Source organism: Engystomops pustulosus, chromosome 3 (assembly GCF_040894005.1).
Source record: "Engystomops pustulosus chromosome 3, aEngPut4.maternal, whole genome shotgun sequence".
NCBI classification, from domain to species: domain Eukaryota; kingdom Metazoa; phylum Chordata; class Amphibia; order Anura; family Leptodactylidae; genus Engystomops; species Engystomops pustulosus.
In genome coordinates this window covers 14,593,650-14,615,362 of record NC_092413.1, presented here as the reverse complement: position 1 = coordinate 14,615,362, position 21,713 = coordinate 14,593,650, and the positions used below count along the sequence as shown (strand labels likewise).

The following is a 21,713-nucleotide window of genomic DNA, read 5'->3' as shown; positions in this document are numbered from 1 at the left end:
CCGCAAATACATCAAAGAGGGACGTTAACCCCTTAAAGACCGGACAGTTTTGGCCCATTGGTTCAGTGATATATTTTGTGGGCTTAATTGGGGAGCTTATCCCTATACATACACACATATATACACTCACCGGCCACTTTATTAGGTACACCTGTCCAACTGCTCGTTAACACTTAATTTCTTATCAGCCAATCACATGGCGGCAACTCAGTGCATTTAGGCATGTAGACATGGTCAAGACAATCTCCTGCAGTTCTCCTGAGCATCAGTATGGGGAAGAAAGGTGAGTTGTGGCCTTTGAACGTGGCATGGTTGTTGGTGCCAGAAGGGCTGGTCTGAGTATTTCAGAAACTGCTGATCTACTGGGATTTTCACACACAACCATCTCTAGGGTTTACAGAGAATGGTCCGAAAAAGAGAAAAAACTTCCAGTGAGCGGCAGTTCTGTGGGCGGAAATGCCTTGTTGATGCCAGAGGTCAGAGGAGAATGGGCAGACTGGTTCGAGCTGATAGAAAGGCAACAGTGACTCAAATCACCACCCGTTACAACCAAGGTAGGCAGAAGAGCATCTCTGAACGCACAGTACGTCCAACTTTGAGGCAGATGGGCTACAGCAGCAGAAGTGCCACTCCTTTCAGCTAAGAACAGGAAACTGAGGCTACAATTTGCACAAGCTCATCGAAATTGGACAGTAGAAGATTGGAAAAACGTTGCCTGGTCTGATGAGTCTCGATTTCTGCTGCGACATTCGGATGGTAGGGTCAGAATTTGGCGTCAGCAACATGAAAGCATGGATCCATCCTGCCTTGTATCAGCGGGTCAGGCTGGTGGTGGTGGTGTCATGGTGTGGGGAATATTTTCTTGGCACTCTTTGGGCCCCTTAGTACAACACCACAGCCTACCTGAGTATTGTTGCTGACCATGTCCATCCCTTTATGAGCACAATGTCCCCTGTAACATCTGATGGCTACTTTCAGCAGGATAATGCGCCATGTCATAAAGCTGGAATCATCTCAGACTGGTTTCTTGAACATGACAATGAGGTCACTGGACACAAATGGCCTCCACAGTCCCCAGATCTCAATCCAATAGAACATCTTTGGGATGTGGTGGAACGGGAGATTCGCATCATGGATGTGCAGCCGACAAATCTGCGGCAACTGTGTGATGCCATCATGTCAATATGGACCAAAATCTCTGAGGAGCTTCCAGCACCTTGTTGTATCTATGCCATGAAGAATTGAGGCAGTTCTGAAGGCAAAAGGGGGTCCAACCCGTTACTAGCATGGTGTACCCAATAAAGTGGCCGGTGAGTGTATATGTATATACACATAGGGGCACATTTACTAGGGGTCCGTCGGACGCCCCGGGTTATTGGTGCACCCAAAAACTGACCTTGATGTATCAAGCAGTTCATGGATTGGGCACAGATTAAATTAGACACAGTGGGGGTCATTTACTAAGGGCCCGATTCGCGCTTTCCCAACGTGTTACCCGAATATTTCCGGTTTGCGCCGATTTTCCCTGTATTGCCATGGGTTTTTGGCTCACGCGATCGGATTTTAAAAAAAAATGTCGCTCGGCACACGCTTACTTTCACTCAGCCCGGCTCGGTGTACTCCAGTGCGTTCCGATGCTCTTCAGCGCAGCAGCGACATCTGGTGGACGGGGAGGAACTACCTTAGTGGATCGCCGGAAGACCCGAATCCACCGCAGAGAGCGCGCGGCTGGATCGCGAATGGGCCGGGTAAGTAAATCTGCCCTAGTCTTCAGCAAAATTCAATTAAAATAGTGGCATGATGATAAATTCTCCCTGACTCTTCCCCAGGGCTGCACCTTCTATGAGGCGAGTTGAGCCTTTCGCCTCAGGCGGCAGCACTAACCGGAAGGAGAGGGGGGCATTAGGGACACGGTCAGCCACTTCAAAGCAAGACATGCCACTTACAATACTTACAATCCTGAGAAAGGATCTCTTTGTCATTGCCTTGGCAACACTAGCATCTTTTCACACCTACGCCTCAGGCACCAGGGAGGCCATGTTAACCTCTGCTCTCACCGCATGGAAGATGCCTAGGACGAGGATGATCAAGCTGTTGGATTACCAACATACCCGATCCTTGATTACCAACATACCCGATCCTTGATTACCTACATACCCGATCCTTGATTACCAACATACCCGATCCTTGATTACCAACATACCCGATCCTTGATTACCTACATACTCGATCCTTGATTACCAACATACCCGATCCTTGATCACCAACATACCCGATCCTTGATTATCTACATACCCGATCCTTGATTACCAACATACCCGGTCCTTGATTACCAACATACCCGATCCTTGCTTACCAACATACCAGATCCTTGCTTACCAACATACCAGATCCTTGCTTACCAACATACCCGATCCTTGATTACCAACATACCCGATCCTTGATTACCAACATACCCGATCCTTGATTACCTACATACTCGATCCTTGATTACCAACATACCCGATCCTTGATCACCAACATACCCGATCCTTGATTATCTACATACCCGATCCTTGATTACCAACATACCCGGTCCTTGATTACCAACATACCAGATCCTTGCTTACCAACATACCAGATCCTTGCTTACCAACATACCTGATCCTTGATTACTAACATACCCAATCATTGCTTACCAACATACCCGATCCTTGATTACCTACATACCCAATCCTTGATTACCAATATACCCAATTATTGATTACCATATACCCGATCCTTGCTTACCAACATACCCGATCCTTGATTACCAACATACCTGATCCTTGCTTACCAACATACCCGATCCTTGCTTACCAACATACCTGATCATTGATTACCAACATACCCAATCCCTGCTTACCAACATATTCAATCCTTGATTACCAACATACCCGATCCTTGATTACCTACATACCCGATCCTTGATTACCAACATACCCGATCCTTGATTACCAACATACCCGATCCTTGATTACCTACATACTCGATCCTTGATTACCAACATACCCGATCCTTGATCACCAACATACCCGATCCTTGATTATCTACATACCCGATCCTTGATTACCAACATACCCGGTCCTTGATTACCAACATACCCGATCCTTGCTTACCAACATACCAGATCCTTGCTTACCAACATACCAGATCCTTGCTTACCAACATACCTGATCCTTGATTACTAACATACCCAATCATTGCTTACCAACATACCCGATCCTTGATTACCTACATACCCAATCCTTGATTACCAATATACCCAATTATTGATTACCATATACCCGATCCTTGCTTACCAACATACCCGATCCTTGATTACCAACATACCTGATCCTTGCTTACCAACATACCCGATCCTTGCTTACCAACATACCTGATCATTGATTACCAACATACCCAATCCCTGCTTACCAACATATTCAATCCTTGATTACCAACATACTCGATCCTTGATTACCAACATACCCGATCCTTGATTACTAACATACCCGATCCTTGATTACTAACATACCCGATCCTTGCTTACCAACTACCCGATCCTTGCTTACCTACATACCCGATCATTGCTTACCAACATACCCGATCCTTGATTACCAACATATTCAATCCTTGATTACCAACATACTCGATCCTTGATTACCAACATACCCGATCCTTGCTTACCAACTACCCGATCCTTGCTTACCAACTAACCCAATCCTTGATTACCAACATCCCCGATCATTGCTTACCAACATACCCAATCCTTTATTACCAACATACCCGATCCCTGCTTACCAACATATTCAATCCTTGATTACCAACATACCCGATCCTTGCTTACCAACTACCCGATCCTTGCTTACCTACATACCCGATCATTGCTTACCAACATACTCAATCCTTGATTACCAACATACCTGACCCTTTTTGCAGGAGATTTCAGCAGTGGTTCCCATGACCCTGCCTTGCCTGGCATGCAAGTGTATAGAATGGTGAAAAGGAATAGCTGATTGTCTGAAATGGACTGCCAGTCTCACAGATGGATACTAAGAGGGACACATCCATGTTTAGAGGGTCACAATTCTACATGCCCCAAAAGGTCCACCAGTTCAGTGTTGTCTTCGTGGACTCATTCCCCCCCCCCCCCCTTACATACAGTTAACATAATATTACATTTAGTTCTATATTTTTGTACAAATTTATTTTTAAATTATCAATTTATTCAACAACATTAACAGACGTTATTTGGATAGCGATCGGTAGGATGATCGAGACTCTGGAAGAAGGAAATGTAATAAGTGTAAAATTCCGAAGCAGATCCAAAGGAATCATCAATATGCAGAGATTGGCCCATTAAACTTTAGTAATTAAGTTTCTCCAATGCTCCCACAAAGAACCATTATCCGGATTGTGTAATTAACAGGTTTGTGGGAGGATGCCGCGGCTCGGAGACTTCGGGCCCCTCCTTTAATGACATTAGATAAACTTTTATCTCTGTTGATGCAAGAATATCCCCGTCTATTATCTCATTTGGAAATGTGATTATAAGGATCTTTCTTATATGGAAGTGCTGGCATCATAATATCAATGTTTCAATGAAACATATATTCAGAGAGGAAAGCGTATGTATGTGAACATGTCCTAAGTATGGTACAGATGAGGGTGAGGCAGACAAGGCAGCTGCTCGGGGCACCATGGAAGCTCTCCTCAAGGCACATGACTGCTCTACTGTGTCCTTATCCAATCCTTTCCTTGAAAAAGCAGAGGGGGGTGTGCTGTGGATCAGCTCAATGCACAGAGCTAAGAGCACAGCAGTGTAAGAACCCCCATGGAGAAGTTACAATCACAGGCCTGCTGCTACTAATTCACAAAAGTATGGCTTTACTGTTCTCTAGAGCCAATGCCTAACAATACCTGCAGAGAGCACAGACCACAGCAATGTGGGGACCCCCCTTACTGCCAATGTACAATCCTGGAATATAAATTCATATTTCACTGTCCTGCTTCTACTAACAACATACACAAATGTATGATTTCACATCTCTCCAGGGACAGTACTGAACACTGCCTGGAGAGAGCACAGATCACAGCAGTGTAAAGTCACATCCCCTGTACAATCCAGGAATATAAATCCATATTTCACAGTCCTGCTGCTACTATCAATATACACAAAGGTATGATTATGCATCTCTTCAGGGACAATACCTAACACTGGCTGCAGAGAGCACAGAGCACAACAGTGTGAGGACACATGCTCAATGCTTCAAGTCCAACTACAATACTGGAATATAAATCCATGTTTCACAGTCCTGCTGCAACTAACAACATACACAAAGGTCTGTTTACACATCTCTCCAGGAACAAGAACTTAAAGTAGCTACAGAGAACACAGAGCACGGCAGTGTAAGAACATCCCCCCTCTGAACAATCCTAGAATATAAATCCATATTTCACAGTCCTGCTGCTACTACACAAAGGTCTGTTTACACATCTTGCAATACCTACCTAACCTAACATAAGCTGCTGTCTGCATATTTATTCCTGCTGATAGATTCCCTTTACACATGAACACATTAGCCCCCCAAAATGTAAAAATCCCCCCCCCCCCTCCAAAAGAAAGTGAGATTTATCTCCTCTGATCTTTCTTTCCATCTTCTGGTAGCATCTGGCCCTCCTCACTGCGGCGCGGCTGCATATTTAATGGAAAGAAAGCAGTAAAATATGATCGGGGCGCAGGCGGCGGAGTATCCGCAGAAACCTTTAATTAATAACAATATTCATTCACACCTGGTAGAACTCTGCATTTAGATGAGCAAAAGGGAAGCTATTAAGCCGACGTATTAAGCTTATTAAAAAGGAGGTTTTACTGCACTTGTCTCAGTTTGCTGACGTTCACGTTTTCAACTTATGAGCGTCTTGTAAAGAAAGAAGTTCAAAAGTCGCCATAAGTCCGTACGATCTGTTACTAATATTATATTAATATTATAAAGCCTCGGACAGACCCTAGAAAGGAGGTGTAGAAATGTGTGGCCGTGATTGCTGCCACACCATGGGAAAAGCTTTGCCTGCTGGTACACCAGTGGTTGGGCTGGGATTGCTGATTTACCATGGCCTGGCAATGACTTTTGTGGCACTATTGGTGGGGCTATGACTGTTGGTGCACCAGAGGTGGGGCTGAGATTGCTGATTTACAATGGCCTGGTCATGATTCTTGTGGCACCATTAGTGGGGCTATGACTACTGGTGCAACAGAAGTGGGGCTGGGATTGCTGACTTACAGTGGCCTGGCCATGACTCTTGTGGCACCATTGGTGGGGCTACAACTGCTGGTGCACCAGACGTGGGGGCAGAATTGATGATTTACCAGGACAGGGCCATGATTCTTGTGGCACCATTGGCGGGGCTATGACTTGTGGTGCACTAGGGGTTGGGCTGAGATTGCTGATTTACCGGGGCGGGCCATTACTCTTCTGGCATCATTGGTGGGGCCGCGACTGCTCGTGCACCAGGCATGGGGCTGGGATTGCTGACTTACCATGACCTGGCGATGACTTTTGTGGCACCATTAGTGGGGCTATGACTGTTGGTGCACCAGGCGTGGGGGCAGAATTGATTATTTACCAAGGCGGGGCCATGACTCTTTTTGCACCATTGGTGGGGCTACGACTGCTGGTGCACCAGGCATGGGGCTGGCATTGTGGATTTACTGGGGCAGGGCCATGACTCTTGTGGCACCATTGGTGGGCCTACGACTACTGGTGCACCAGGAGTTGGGCTGAGATTGCTGATTTACCGGGGTGGGCCATGAGTCTTGTGGCACCCTTGGTGGGGCTACGACTGCTGGTGCACCAGAGGTGGGGCTGAGATTGATTACTTACCGTGGCCTGGGCATGACTTTTGTGGCACCATTGGTGAGGCTATGACTGCTGGAGCACCAGTCATGGGGGCGGAATTGATGATTTACCAGGACGGGGCCATGATTCTTGTGGCACCATTGGTGGGACTATGACTGCTGGTGCATCAGGGATTGGGCTGAGAATTCTGATTTACTGGGGCGGGGCCATGACTCTTTTGACTGTTGTGACACAATAAACGGGGCTATGATTGCTGGTGAACCGGGGATGGGGCTGGGACTACTGATTTACCAGGGGTGGGCCATGATAGCTGTGGCACCATGGGCGGGTCTATGGTTGCTTGTGCACTAAGGGTGGGGCTCTGATCACATGCACACTGCCAGGCATTGTGATTATTATCCCCACATCAAGTGGGCGTGGAGAGGCGTGAAGAGCTGTGTGGCACTATGGGAAGGGCTAAGGCTGCTTGGGCACCAGGTGCACAGCTGTGATTACTCCCTTTTAGTTTTTTAAACCATTTTTTTTGGGGGGGGGGGGGCTATGTCTCAGCACTGAGCCTACAGTATGGACTTAACCAAGAAGATTACACTGACTGTATACATGGAGTTGCTGGAGGCTTGCCTGCATTGACTGCATAGTGGCAGTGTGGGGGAACTGCAGTTCCCAGACTCTGCCACTATACAGGGGATTGAGCTTTGTTTTATTGATCCATCTACTGTACAGGTTCTGGCACTGGAAAGCCGCTACAACATCTGATCGGTGCAGAATCTATGCCTCGGCCCACCACTTATCACATAAAGTGTAATAATGATAATTTCATAATTAGGAAAAGATCATGCTGAATCGCACATTCCCTTTAAGAAAAAACTTTATTTAAAGGCATATTCTTGGCTTCAGCTATTGCAATGTGCAGAACTTGTAAAGACTTTTGTTGTGAAGTTGGGTTTATAAGTAGAAACGCTATGAGCTTTAGCTTCCGTGTAGCCAGAAGCAGCACTTGATCTCGAACTCAAGGACACCCCTCCTCTGAGAGACTATGGATGTTGTAGCTGCAAATGAGCTCGAAGGACCGAGCTGCTGCTCCACTGAAGTTCTCAGAAATCATTTTACAACAAATCTGCTCAGTTGATTTATGGCATTACACCGGGGAGAGAGACACCATGTGCCGGAGACGGCTCTGTGCCCGGATGCGGTGCTGATGCACGTGACACTAGAACTGCTGCCGCACATATCTGCAGGTGCATTATACACTATAGGATCGTTCTTCTTACATTGCAAATCCTAACAATGTATAGAAGTCATAGACCAGGAATAGTCAGACCTTTAGTGCCTGGACCTCATGACGACCCAGGAAGCTACACATCAACCCTTCAAATGTCCCAATCCGCAGCAAGCGGCGTGAGGGCTTAGTCCACCTTGAGGTCTACAACCCTGACTGAGCCGGTGACTGTGACTTTTCCCGGTCTATAAAGGGTTCAGAAGGATTAATCTAGGAAGTCATAAACCTACCTATTCTACCCGGTTGTACCTTTACTTTGTCCCTCTATGCATTGCCCAGTGACTATAACTTTACCCGTTCTATAGAGGGTCTATAGAGAGTGACTACATCTATGATGGGTTTGGCTATTTTATTCTAGGAAGCTATTCAACCACCCTCCGAAGTTAAAAGTCCTGAATTGTCCCCTGTCCATGGTCCTGAAACTCTGACCTGGTCAGTAATGAGGTTTCGACAGGATGAATCAGCAAAACTTTCCACCTACCACTGTGAGATCCACAACCACATCCAGTGGTACCTGTTACCGATCCAAGTCCTAAAACCTTGAACCAGCTAAGTGTTCAACCCTTCCACACCTTGTGATATCACTTTCATATTTTTTATTAGTGTAGAAACCTAAAAATGTTTTTTCACACTAGTGTCATCAGTTTTTAGGAAAAGTTCATGGACCCCAGGATGAATCTAGAAGCCATCCATTGACCCATTTAGGACCTAAGATAGATAGATGGATATGAGATAGATAGATATGAGATAGATAGATAGATAGATAGATATGAGATAGATAGATAGATAGATAGATATGAGATAGATAGATAGATAGATAGATAGATAGATAGATAGATAGATAGATAGATATGAGATCGATAGATAGATAGATATGAGATCGATAGATAGATAGATAGATAGATAGATAGATAGATAGAAAGATATGAGATAGATAGATAGATATGAGATAGATAGATAGATAGATAGATAGATAGATAGATAGATAGATAGATATGAGATAGATAGATAGATATGAGATAGATAGATAGATATGAGATAGATAGATAGATAGATATGAGATAGATAGATAGGAGAAAGATTAGATAGTAATAATACAATCTTTAAATACTTGCAGATTAAAGGAATAATATACAGTATATAGCATTGGTTGAGGGTCCCTCTGTTACACTATGCAGAGAAGACCCCTTCCCCATCCTGTTCCGCTGCGGCAGGCCCCCAGCCTGGGATATGAATGGTTTAGGTAAGTGCTTATTGACCAGAATGATCACAGAAACAGATTTACCAGTTGTAACCTTGTTTAATGATATGTTGCCGGACTCAGAACCTTGCTGAGCCTGTGATTCTTCACCGGCTGAGTCCGCATGATAGATCACGGTAGGAGGCTGATGGTGTAATCGCTCAATGGCAGCCGCTGACACCTGCACCAACCGCATCCCCCCTGAATACAGCATAGAGACACACAATGGAAAAGCACAGAAGTCACCAGGTAAGGGAGGATGTGCCACGTGGTACAAAACACAACCACCCGCAAACACCTCAGAACTGAGCCCTGCACGAATATCTAAGGGGTTCTACAGGAGTTTGATTTTGGATACAGGCACTGGTTGCGCACATTGATGTGTGAATAGCCAGAAAAGGGAAATTTACTCCTAAGGGCTTAACGGTTTGAGTGTTTTAGACAGTTCCGAGACTCTTTGAAGACTTGTATCACAGAATTTTGGGCATGTCCTAAGGTGGGACACAATGTAAGACGTTGGTTGAACACAGTTCAGTACCACAGTTAGGGCGATCGAGACCTGGTAGCACTGGCCATAGCTTGGACCTTAAATGGGTCGATGGACGGCTTCTAGATTCATCCCGAGTTCTAGGAACTTTTCCCTAAAAACTGTTGACACTCTTATGGCAAAATAGCAAAGTGATATAACAAGGTTGGGAAGAGTTCAACCACCTAACTGGCTCAAGGTTCCAGGAGCCCTAGTACTTGGAGCTGTCACTGGAACCATTGGTACCATCCACTACTTTGTTGGCCATGACGCTGAGGGACCATAACTGTCTGAAATTCACCCAGTAATAAAACAAGAGATGATCAGTATTGGACTAGGAGTTCCTTTGGCCCATATTTGATTAACCCTTAGAAAAAAGACCTTATTATCCTCCAAATCATCTGCTTGACTCTTGGGCCAACTGGTGGATCGCTTGGTGAAAATAATCTCCGTAGGACTAAAAGATCTCTGAAGGATCACAAGATACAATCCAGTGGGGCTAAAATAATAAATACTTTTTAACCCTGAGCTCCCATGATGCATCTGGTCTTAGTCATGAGCTGGGCATGACCTGGCCAATCAGTGGCTGAACAATGAAGTTTTGTAGTCACTGACTTGATGGTTCCTATTGCAGAGGCATTAGGTTACTCAGGAACTGCTCATCGCCTGGAGAATAATTTAAGTAATTTAGTTAAATTTGGGGCACTTAGAAATGTTTTTGACTCTTTCTTGATGCTACAATTGCTCATAGAAACCATCACATGAAAACTGCTAAGTGGCCGGGCAGTTTGAGGACATGAGCTGTATCAGAGGTAAGTGAACTCCGAACTCTGACTGCAACATATTTGACAATCAAATTCCATGCCCACAGCGTAGCTGCCCATTCATCTGAATCCGTGTCAATGGAAAAAGTCTAAGTGGAAAAGACGGAGCCCACGGGAGGGTTCATAAATCACAATCAAAAGCGGGAGAAGAGGAGGAAGGGTCAATGAAAGGATATGGGTGAGCGTAAAAGGGGGACACCGCCGCCAACAACTGAAGTCGTCATAAACCGAGGGCCGCTCATAGTACTCCAAGTATCAAAGTTATAAGAATATTGTCATTTTTGTAACTTTAGCCCAAACCCATCTTGCTGATAAGTTATATATCTGCAAGAGTATATCTATAAAGGGTAGCCCTTAATGTCAGTCTATATACTGTATATTATAAGAGCGAGAGGTCTTCAGTGGTGGATGAGACTTTGGAAAGGATAGAATAAATTTTGGAGGACCAATCACAACCCTATGATTCATTGTCACTTATTTAGCTGAATGGTCAACATGCAATACCACATTTCTCCTCTAGTGGCCACTGTAGGATATCAGCTGCAGGATTTGTGATCATAAGCTGATATCGAGGAGTTTCTTATTTACAGAAGGGGGAACGGACCTAAAAAGCTCTTCCGTGTGACATATCTAACTTTTTTTAAATTAAAAAAAAAAATTTAACTTTAACTATACATTATTCTTACTGAAAAGTCTCATGTGATCACTTTCTAAATGCTTTTGCATGCTCAGTATAACTGATAATTGGCAGGTAATCTGTCAATGTCTAATACATATTAAATTGCGGCAGGTCTGAGGGAGGGGGGGTCTTCGTAAGACCCTCGACTACCATGACAACCATCTACACCCTGTGATTGAAATCTTTGACCATGGCATCTAAGGGGTTAAAGAGCCCGGCAGTGAGTAACTTTAACTTACTGCTCCAAAGGGTTAAAGTAGGGACTTGGGGAACCCCCATCCGTATAATTTATGAAGGTCCCTGTAGATAGGCCATAAGTTTTCCTATGGGAACTCCCTTTAAAGGGGTTCTCTGCTTCTACATTTTGAGCGTAATTTGAAGGAAATATGGTGGGATTTTTCAAGGCTTGTATGTCTGAAAACAGACATACAAACCATAATTTAGTTGCAATTCTAAGCGCAGAGCTGGAAATCACGACTTCTCTGCCCTCTACGCTGTTTCGGCAAGGAAGGGGGTGTGTCGTGTCGTGCAATGGGCTGGCATGGGATGTTCCTGCCCCATTCCTGTGCACTGCCTATAGCCTATTCCTCATTTCTACATCAGGTCAGACCTGGTGTAGTGTGCCCCAACAGCACCATCCACCGGGATTTACCAAAAGGCCAGAGCCCACTTACGTGGGCACCATCATACGTTGGAGCACATATGACGTCATATACTTACCCCTCCCTCATGACTCCCACAGAGCTTCCACCACCGACGCTTCTACTACACGGTGGAGAATTATTTTTCCCATCGAATATCTTGATATCCTTTTGGATTATACTTTAGTTTTATTCTACGTGGTAACACCCGGCGGATTTACAAGAAGAAGTTATGAATCACATATTGCAATGTACTTTAATTTATCGTATTTCATACAAACCTTGTAAATTTTAGCATTTCAGCAAGTGATATGTTTAGGGTTATGTCATATAAATTTATAGGACTAAAAGCAACGTATCCCATGGCTTCTGTGTGTCTCTAGCATAAGGCAGTAAATGTATATTTCAGGCTGTTAATTCTGTAGTATAAATATCCCAAATAAAACGTAAAGTTTTCATAGATTAGTTTATATTACTGGTAAATATTAATTTGCAAATCGTATTTCGCATAAAACGATGGAGTTGACGTTTGCAGGGTCGGTTTTTCCTGGATTATTTTTTTTTTATAATATTATTTTATTTATTTATATAATTTTTAATTTTTTATGAAAAGATCAAATGTATATTTTTAAATGGCTTTCGGACAGAAAGATATGAGATAGATGGATAGACAAATAGGGGGAGATGTATCATACACCGGCGTATGATAGTGTCCACGTCCCCCACGTCTCACTGTATACATCAAGAGACATAGGCCTCTTGATGTATCTAGCGGGTGACACAGCAGCCGGGCAAAACTATGCCAGGTCTGAGCAAAATTATGCAGGCGGGAACGCCCTGTGCCTGCCCACCCTACCGGCCGCCCCTCTATGTCTATGACATAGACAGATGGATAAATGGCTCCAAGTTTCAGTAGGCCCCTGGGTGACAGAGCCTCAGCAGGCCCCTTCGAAGTGAACTCAAGTGGCGCCATTAAAATATTCAGAAAATAAAAAACAGTCTCCGATTCCCTAAAATATTCCCTAGTGTATTATACCAAACAGTCCCCTCAGGATTATTTTTATAAAGCCTCCATTGCTCCCATGAACTTGTCCCGGTATGCCAAGTGCTGGCGCCGGGCCCTGATAAGACAGATAGATAAATGGACAAATAAATATACAACAGATAAAATAGATACATACATAGCTATAAATGAGATAGATAGAAAGGTAAATAGGAGAAAAATAATAGATTCTTTAGAAATGAGATTCCGCTCTACCTCAGACATACACGGACCTTCATACGTTTGTATTGGGAGGTCATTGTGCACTCCGGCCCATTACCCTTGTTCATACCCTCTTAGTGGGAGAAACACTATTATCCTGGGGTCTCCTTACTCTTCTGGCTCCTCCCACTGATAAAGGGCAAAGATCCTACCAGGCCGAGGAGCCATTGGACATGGTCCAGGAGGCACAGCATATGTTGACACTCCCGATCCACATAGAGCTCCTCCCTAACTGAGGACAACACCCTGACGTGACCGTCCCCCTAGGAGCTGATACATACATACATAAACTACAGAGAAAATATACACAAAAATGGGAAGACTTTTATCAGTTTTTCTATTAATATCCAATGCCCAGTAGAGACTACAGCGGGTAGCCCTTACACACGCATTCGAGTTATGGAAACAGTCAACCGATTTCACTTTCATTACATGTGATGCACTCAGGTCACACATCTTGTATCATCATAGTCAAAGTCATTGTATGAAGCCTAAAGGTTCATTTATTAAAGTTGATCCAATAATCCCCTAAGCCCCGCCTATAGAGACGTGCCGTAACCGCTCCGTGTGAACACAGCCGTGCTGTCAGATAACAAAGCTGTGTGACAGGTGCATTAAGTGCATGAAGGAGAAGACGTTGCGCCGGTCTCCCCGCAGGACGGCACACCTGTGGCAACCTGTGCGTGTTTCCCTTCGCTGACTGATTACATTACGCATGCTAATTGGACAGAAGTGGCTTTCCTTTAAAACAAAAGAGGAATTCACAGCTTCTTGGCTTTTGAGAACAGCGAGGTGTAGGGAGGCGGCTGCTGAGAGCAAGATTAAAGAGTAATTCCCCCTAATCCCAAATTACAAATACGATGATCTGTCCTCAATCACCTGCAAGATCCAATCTGCAGGTGCGGAAGAGTTGAGTTTATTATTTGGGCTACAATGTTATTGCCCTCTATAGGATGAGATGAATATTCAGAGGTTATTTCAGAGAACACCAGGGACACCTCTCCTCTAAATTGATTTGCTCATCTAATTGATTTACAAAATTCTTATTCCCACTTCACTTTGGTAATTCCAGTTTTTGGTAGTGTGGCCCACCAGAGGTCCCGTAGGGTGACATGACCCATTTTTTCCAATGAGGGTCCGCCTCGGACTTGAGGACAACAAAAGAAAGTGACCGCCCATGGTCAACAGAATGACATCTTAAGGTCCAAGGAGGCCATGCATTGGCCGAGGGAAGCCTATTTACCCCCAGAACTTCTGCAGCTTTAAAAACCAGTAGTTATGCAGCGAAATAGAAATCAGGAGCTGGAGAAGTATAATTATGCTTTCTTTGTTTGCCCCCATGCATGAGGACCTTAAACCACCTCAACCAAATCCAACTCTTTGCATCTTTCCATAGGTGCCACTCCTCTTATTCCAACTCAGCTGGAACTTTTTTCTCTAGCCCTCCCCATTCTTGGGCAATCAGTGCTGTTAACTTTGGCATCCAACATGCTAATTCGGCTCCCTACTTTCAAATAGGCAGTCGAGGAAGGAGCCCGCTCCTCAATAAAGAGCCTAATTAGCATATTGGATGCTGAAAATTACAGTTCTGATTGCTCAGGATTGGGGGAGGCCTAAGTAAACGAACTCTAATTTCACTCAAGTAAGGGAATGCGAACCTGTTAAAGGAGATGGCGGTTGGGTATAATAGTGAAAGGTCACCCTTAGTAGAATGGGTTCATTGGTTATCCCCATCTATTAGTGCAGAGGGTGACTGCAAATAATATGTTACCCCACAGAGGAACCAGAGTGTTACCGCAATATACAGACCCAGACATGAACCAGTCACAAAGGCAAAATCATCGTGATGGTAAACAAGGTCCAGGCGGAACATATCAGTGACCTGAGGACAACCATAGAGTCATTCCAGAAGCTGACCATCTACCAGAGTCTACAGAGAGACCACAGACTGGCCCCGTACCTGGAGAAGCTACCGGACCACCGGATCCTGAGCCGCTACAAACTGAGCGCCCACAACCTGGCCATGGAGTCCGGGCGGCACAGACAGACGTACGTGCCCAGGGAGAGCAGACTGTGCCAACAGTGCCAGGATCAGGAGGCCACTGAGGAGGAGGTCCACTTCCTGCAACACTGCTCCAGATACTCAGCAGTGACCTCTCACGTCAGGAGACTCTCAGATCTCCTACCGAAGGAGGAAGAGAAGAATCACATCCTGCTTGGGGTAGGGGCAGACCACTGCATACAATAGGTTTAGAGACATGTCACTGTAAACCCACCGCACCCTATGTCCCCCATCACCCTGCATCCCGCCTCCTGCCTCCCACAATCTTATATTCTTTGGCGATGCTACTTGCATTAGCCAATAATGCTTTTTTTTTCAATAGATAGATAGATAGCAACCTTTATAAGTTCTTGATTGTTCTTTAGGGAGGTGTATATTCCTAATTTTGGGTAAAGTCTCCAAAAGTCAATCAATCCTACCTACAAAGTTACATTTCACATGACTAAAACCCTTCAGGATTTACATGAAGATTAAAATATATATTGAAAGTTATGTAGATAATTAGATAGATAATAGATAAAGTAGATCATAGATACAGTACTATCTGCTATTCAGTGATATTTTATCCTTTCCATCTACTTTCGGCGTTTTTGCATTGTACACTATATTTTCCCTCCCGCAGAAAGGCTCCTGGGAAGTCAATATCATTTGTATACGTTGCAGATAAATTGTATTAAGCAATAGATGACATTCCCTTGATGGAATTAAAAGGTGTAGGCCGCCGTCAGCCATTGCGAATACCTTGTCTTCTTTCAAACAAATGAAATTGTTGCTATTATGTAAAATCACAGGGAAGTCAGGAAAGGTCACTGCTTCTTATGAATGAGTAATGATGAATATCTCAAATCCTCGAGCTGCCGAAGTAATAATGATAGGAAGAGCGAGAACAAACCCAAACCTATCACTGCACAGAGGTGCCGCGGGGTCACACACAATCTAACCAAGGAGCTCTGCTGCACCAACATGGCATCTCGCTGTATGAACATCCCATGACCTTACACACCGGAGACTTGGCGTCGGGTTTCCTTGACTCTATATATGTAATACAAGACAAGGTATTTAGATTCTGAGCTTGGGCAGTGGACTGAATCTTGATCCTGGGGCAGGGGTTTCCTGGGTTGATTGTTATTTGCATTCGGTTGTGAAAACTCCTCCCCCAGAGGCATTGGGTAGAGTTACGAAGAGACAATGGGGCACATTTCTTACCCGGTCCAGTCGCGATCCAGCGGTGCGTTCTCCAACGAGGATTCGGGTTCTGCTGGCATTCACTAAGGTTGTGCGCCCGATGTCCACCAGGTGTTGCTGCTGCGCTGAGGTCCGCCGGAGTTCACCTTCTCTTCGGTGCCTGTGAGTGCGTGTCAAGCGACACAAATTATTATTTAAATGCTGTGGTTTTTCCGAATCCGTCGGGTTTTCCGACGGTCGCGCCCCCGATTTCCGTTGCGTGCAAGCCGGCGCCGTTGCGACAAAATCCAATCGCATGCACCAAAAACCCAGGGCAATTCAGGGAAAAATGGCGCAAATTGGTAATATTCGGGAAATTCAGCAATTGGGCCCCTTAGTAAATGAGCCCCATAATGTCAATGTTCTTGGGCATAATGCATAATCTGTAATAGACCCCCTACCATTTCATTTATAATACTGTTGTCTTCTTATTGGGCCCCCTGAAGCTTCAGGGACTAAGAACAACTCCTATCTCTGCAGTCCCTTTGGCTATGGCCGTGATGTTGAAAGTTCTCAAGATAGATGTCTGTTGGTCAAGGTGTTTGACAAAGCATGCATGTGTATAGGGGGGTCCATTCTGACTCTACTACTTTCTTGATAAAAAGGTCCTATTGCATTTTCTAAGAGAGTTTAAGGGGTTTTCCCACAAAGGGGTTCCACATACCTCCGGCGGACCCCTCGTCAGCTCTGTAGAGATTAATGGAGCAGAACGATCATGCGCGGCCATCTGCTCCATTAGTCTGACAGAGCGACGAGGGGTCTGATGGACCCCTCATTTTTGTGATCTGTGGGGATCTCAGCACTGAGAACCCCACTGATCAGCAAGTTAGGTCCTATCCCATAGATAGGGCCTAACTTTTGGTTGTGGGAAAACCCCTTTAAGGCTCTTCAATATTATGTGACATATTTGTGCATCTACCCCCTGCGTCCGGTAGTCGTAGTCCTTGAGCGACTACCCGTTGAAACTAAAAGGTCCCTTACTGAATATATGAAATGTTGAGCGGACCTGAACCGCAATGTTCAGGTCCATGGCAAACATTGCGTGTTCGGGTCTTTGACCCATGAATCTGGACTTCAGCCAGATGTTTCGGTTCAGCATTCAGGCTCAATCCCAAGTGCCATCCGATCACGGGTGGCAACTCTTTCAATGCCCTTGGCGGCATTTAAATGTGGGTGTGTCATGCCCAACACCATTTTACTTAGGATCGTTGCTCCCTGATGATGAACTTGCTCAACTCAAACCTGTATCTTCTGCAATGGGTGCTATTACTCATCTTAGCTGTTAACTTTTTAAATGCCACTGGCAAAGCCTGGCCTGGCCATCATCATTCAGAGGAATAACACACTGGCTGTTACCGGTGGGCACAAGTGTTCGTGTTAGGGTTCACGTCTGGCTTTGGGTACCCAAACAAAACTTTTGTTCAAGGTTCGGCTGAACTTGGTGAACCTAAATAGGTCTGTTAATCACTAAATAAGGCAATTAACTTTAGACAGGGAGAAGAAAAAGTGAGCCACCCAATGGACCTTCTCCACTCATTGCCCAGATGTTTTGAAAAAGTTTTTGTTCTTCTGGAAAGCCTCATCTTAAAGTAACAAGGAGCCTGTCCATATTTTAATCTGACTGTGGTTTAGACATCATAAAACTGCTGCCGTGTTTAAGTCATTTTGTTCAACTTTAAAGGGATTATAAAATTACATTTTTGAAGTATTTTTTGAATCTAACCTTCAGTAAAGTTAACTTTTGATCCCATTAAAATAATAATAATGATTACAATATGAAATGATGTTATGATGTCCTTAGTTGTCTTATGTTTTATTTTGTTTTATACAAAAAAAAATTCATGGTCCATATACATTATCTGTATAATTCAAAATACATTATAAGATATAATTTCTCATTTTTAAATTAGAATTCTATTTAAAATATATATTTTTAAAAAGTTTAGCTAATCAATATTTTTATTTTAAACATTCTTAATTTCTGACACATATATATGACCGATATGTCATTATCATAGGATATACTGCCCTGCTCCAACTTTTATTCATTGTTCAGTTACTTTTCCAATTTTTTTTTCCTGTATTGAAAGCTAAGATTTTTTTTGAAACTGAGGCCAAAATTTTTTATTTTTTTTTCAGTTTCACTTGTGAAAGTTATATACAGGATTACATATAAGATAGGTTCCGTAGGTTTGTTCTTAAGTTGAGTTTGTATGTAAGTCGGATATTTATATTTTATAATTGTAACCCCAGCCAGAATTTTTTTTGGTCTCGGGATTTTAAAAATGTTGGATTGTCATAAGAACTAGAATTAACAATAAAGCTTATTTGACACCTTTTATAACTTCTACAGCTGATTATTGTATCCTTGGGCTAAAGTATTGTAAATTACCAACATCCAGAGGTCCGTTTGTAACTAGGGGTCGCCTGTAAGTCGGGTGTTCTTAAGTAGGGGATCACCTATATATAGTATTTTCTATATTCGAATATTTTTTTCAACCAAAACTTTTTTTTGGCCTTTTTAAATACTAAATATTTTTTTTTTATCGACATTAGTTATTTCATTTTGTTTAATGGAATTAAAAACTGGACTCAACAATGTTTTATAACTAAGTAGATAATTTATACAGTGGGTTCACCAAAATCGGAATTTTAAAAAAAAAATTTTTTTTTACATTAATTATAAAATTGACGGAATCTTGAAAGTCTTGAATCCAAAATCACCTCCTTTCTATAAAACCCAAAGACTGATTTATGTGATTTGTCTTGTGAGATATTTTGGTTTTTATCTCCCCCGGAACAAATCAATCCCCCCCCCCCTCAAAAAAAAAAAAAAATTGACAAAAAGGCAAATAAATTAGAACATATTTTTAAAAAAGGGAAAACTCCTCAAATAGAATCGAAAAAAAAAACAAAAAACAAGAAGGCAGAGAGAGACAGAGAGAGAGAGAGAACATCTGGGGACTGAACCATATGCTGAAGCATTGTCTTGTCCTTCAAAGTTCTCCTGCCCTTGAAGTGATTTGTCAATGGGTTTTCCCAATGACGGGGAGAATATTGTACGTGTAGCGGTGGTCGAGGGTGAAGAATAACCGACGAATCATAAAATATAGAGGTAAAGTAGAAATCTATTAGAGGAGGGGATAGGCATTGAGGAGAGGGGGGGGGTTGGGGGGAGAAAGAGCTTTGGGCTGTATTTTTTTATTTTTTTTTTTCCCTTTGCCGAGCGCTGAACTGATTAGAGTGTAATTAAGGCCATAAAGCCGTTAGATTATCCACCTGGTTATTCGCTAAAGTCGCGGGCTAATCAGGCAAATTAGCTGCTGCAGACTGCACGTTGAGGCTAGAGCTCGCCTGATTAATGAAGTTTATTGGGAGCTGTTAAAAGCATTAACTGAAGAAAATCTCGGCAATTCGTCATATTTAAGCAGTGGAAATTAAATCTCTGCATGCAAATGAGAGGCGAGGGTTTTTTTTTTTTTTTTTCCGAAAAAAAAAAAAATTCCGCCTTTTAGAGGTGACTGTCTTCTTCTTCTTACTTTCATTCTCTCTCTCTCTCTCTTGTTACCTGCTGATCCTTTCATTCTGTCTCAGCATATTGTGCGGACCAGCATGTTATGCTACAGAACCAGCAGGATCACACAGGAGTAGGGGGGGGCGGGGGCGCGAGAGGGGGGTGGGGGGGGGAGTTTGGAAACAAAAAGGAAACACAAAAAGTTTCCAAAGAGAATGGTGACCTCTGCTTTACCCCTCTCAGCACTCTATGGCACTGGTCACTACAGGGTCAGAGTTTTGTCTCAGGCTCTTGAGGCCTACTATACATAAGTATGTCTGTAACATGTATATATATATATATATATATATATATATATATAATATTATAACATTTTTATAATATAAAAATAATAATCCTTATTATTATTATTATTATTATAAGAAAAAATATTATAATATTATATCATACATTATGATATAATATTATATATTACAGTACTATTATTGATATATATATAGGGCGGCACGGTGGCTGAGTGAGTAGCACTTCTGCCTTGCAGCACTGGGGTCCTGGGTTCGAATCCCACCCAGGTCAACATCTGCAAAGAGTTTGTATGTTCTCTCCGTGTTTGCGTGGGTTTCCTCCGGGTACTCCGGTTTCCTCCCACACTTCAAAACATACTGTTAGGTTGTTTAGATTGTGAGCCCCATGGGGACAGGGACCAATTTGATATGCTTGTGCAGCGCTGCGTAATCTGTGTGCGCTATATAAATAAAGAATTATTATTATTATTATATATATTGATAATATAAAATATTAAAATATTAATTATTAGAAGTTAATACATATGTATTATTAACAATTATTCTAATTTATCATAATAAAAAATGAATACATTTTTTAATAAAATAAATGATTTAAAGGTTTGAAGTTTAAAAAAAATATGTGTGTGTATACATATATATATATTAATTTGTATCTTATTTATGCGAATTACTTTTAAAAATAAGTTTAAATATATATCAAGTGTGTCAATAGGAACATAAGGATCTATTTTATCATTTGCTAGAATGAATGTATATATAGATACACGTAAAAATTTCAACGTCGAGAATACTGTATTTTCTGAATACATTTAAAAAGAAGTCAGCAACAAGAAATCATAGTATGGAAATGGTTAAACTATTTTTTAATTATCTATTGATCTCCCCCCCTTTTATTAGTGAAGTGGGTCTCAGTATCAGTTTCAGTATCAATGTTTCCTCCAAGCACATGTGAAAAGCGGTGGGTTGGACTCTGCATTCGCTAAATGATAGAATCCTTGTACACAATAAATTAACATAAATTAATTAGTGTCAACACAGTCAGACGAGCCTCAGTTCTTGGCTCTGGGGCTGAATCTCAAGACTGTTGTGACTGTGTTATTTTCTTCTTCTCTGTGTTATTTGTCTCTTTTCTTGGCTTAAGTTTTTGTCGTATTAGTATTCAGCAATTCTTTTTTTTTTATTGGACAAAATTAAAAAAAAAATTTCATCACTTTTTTTATTTTACTATTTTATTTATTTTATTTTAATATTCTATTTTACTAGTTATTGTAAGATAAATTATTGATAGCTAA

At 42.7% G+C, this 21,713-nt stretch overlaps 1 long non-coding RNA gene across 4 annotated transcripts in view; it reads right to left on the bottom strand.

The window, feature by feature from the left end:
* Window positions 1-21,713, bottom strand: part of LOC140121010 (uncharacterized) — a 146,734-nt gene that overhangs the window by 67,632 nt on the left and 57,389 nt on the right. The gene's annotated exons all lie outside the window — the stretch shown is intronic.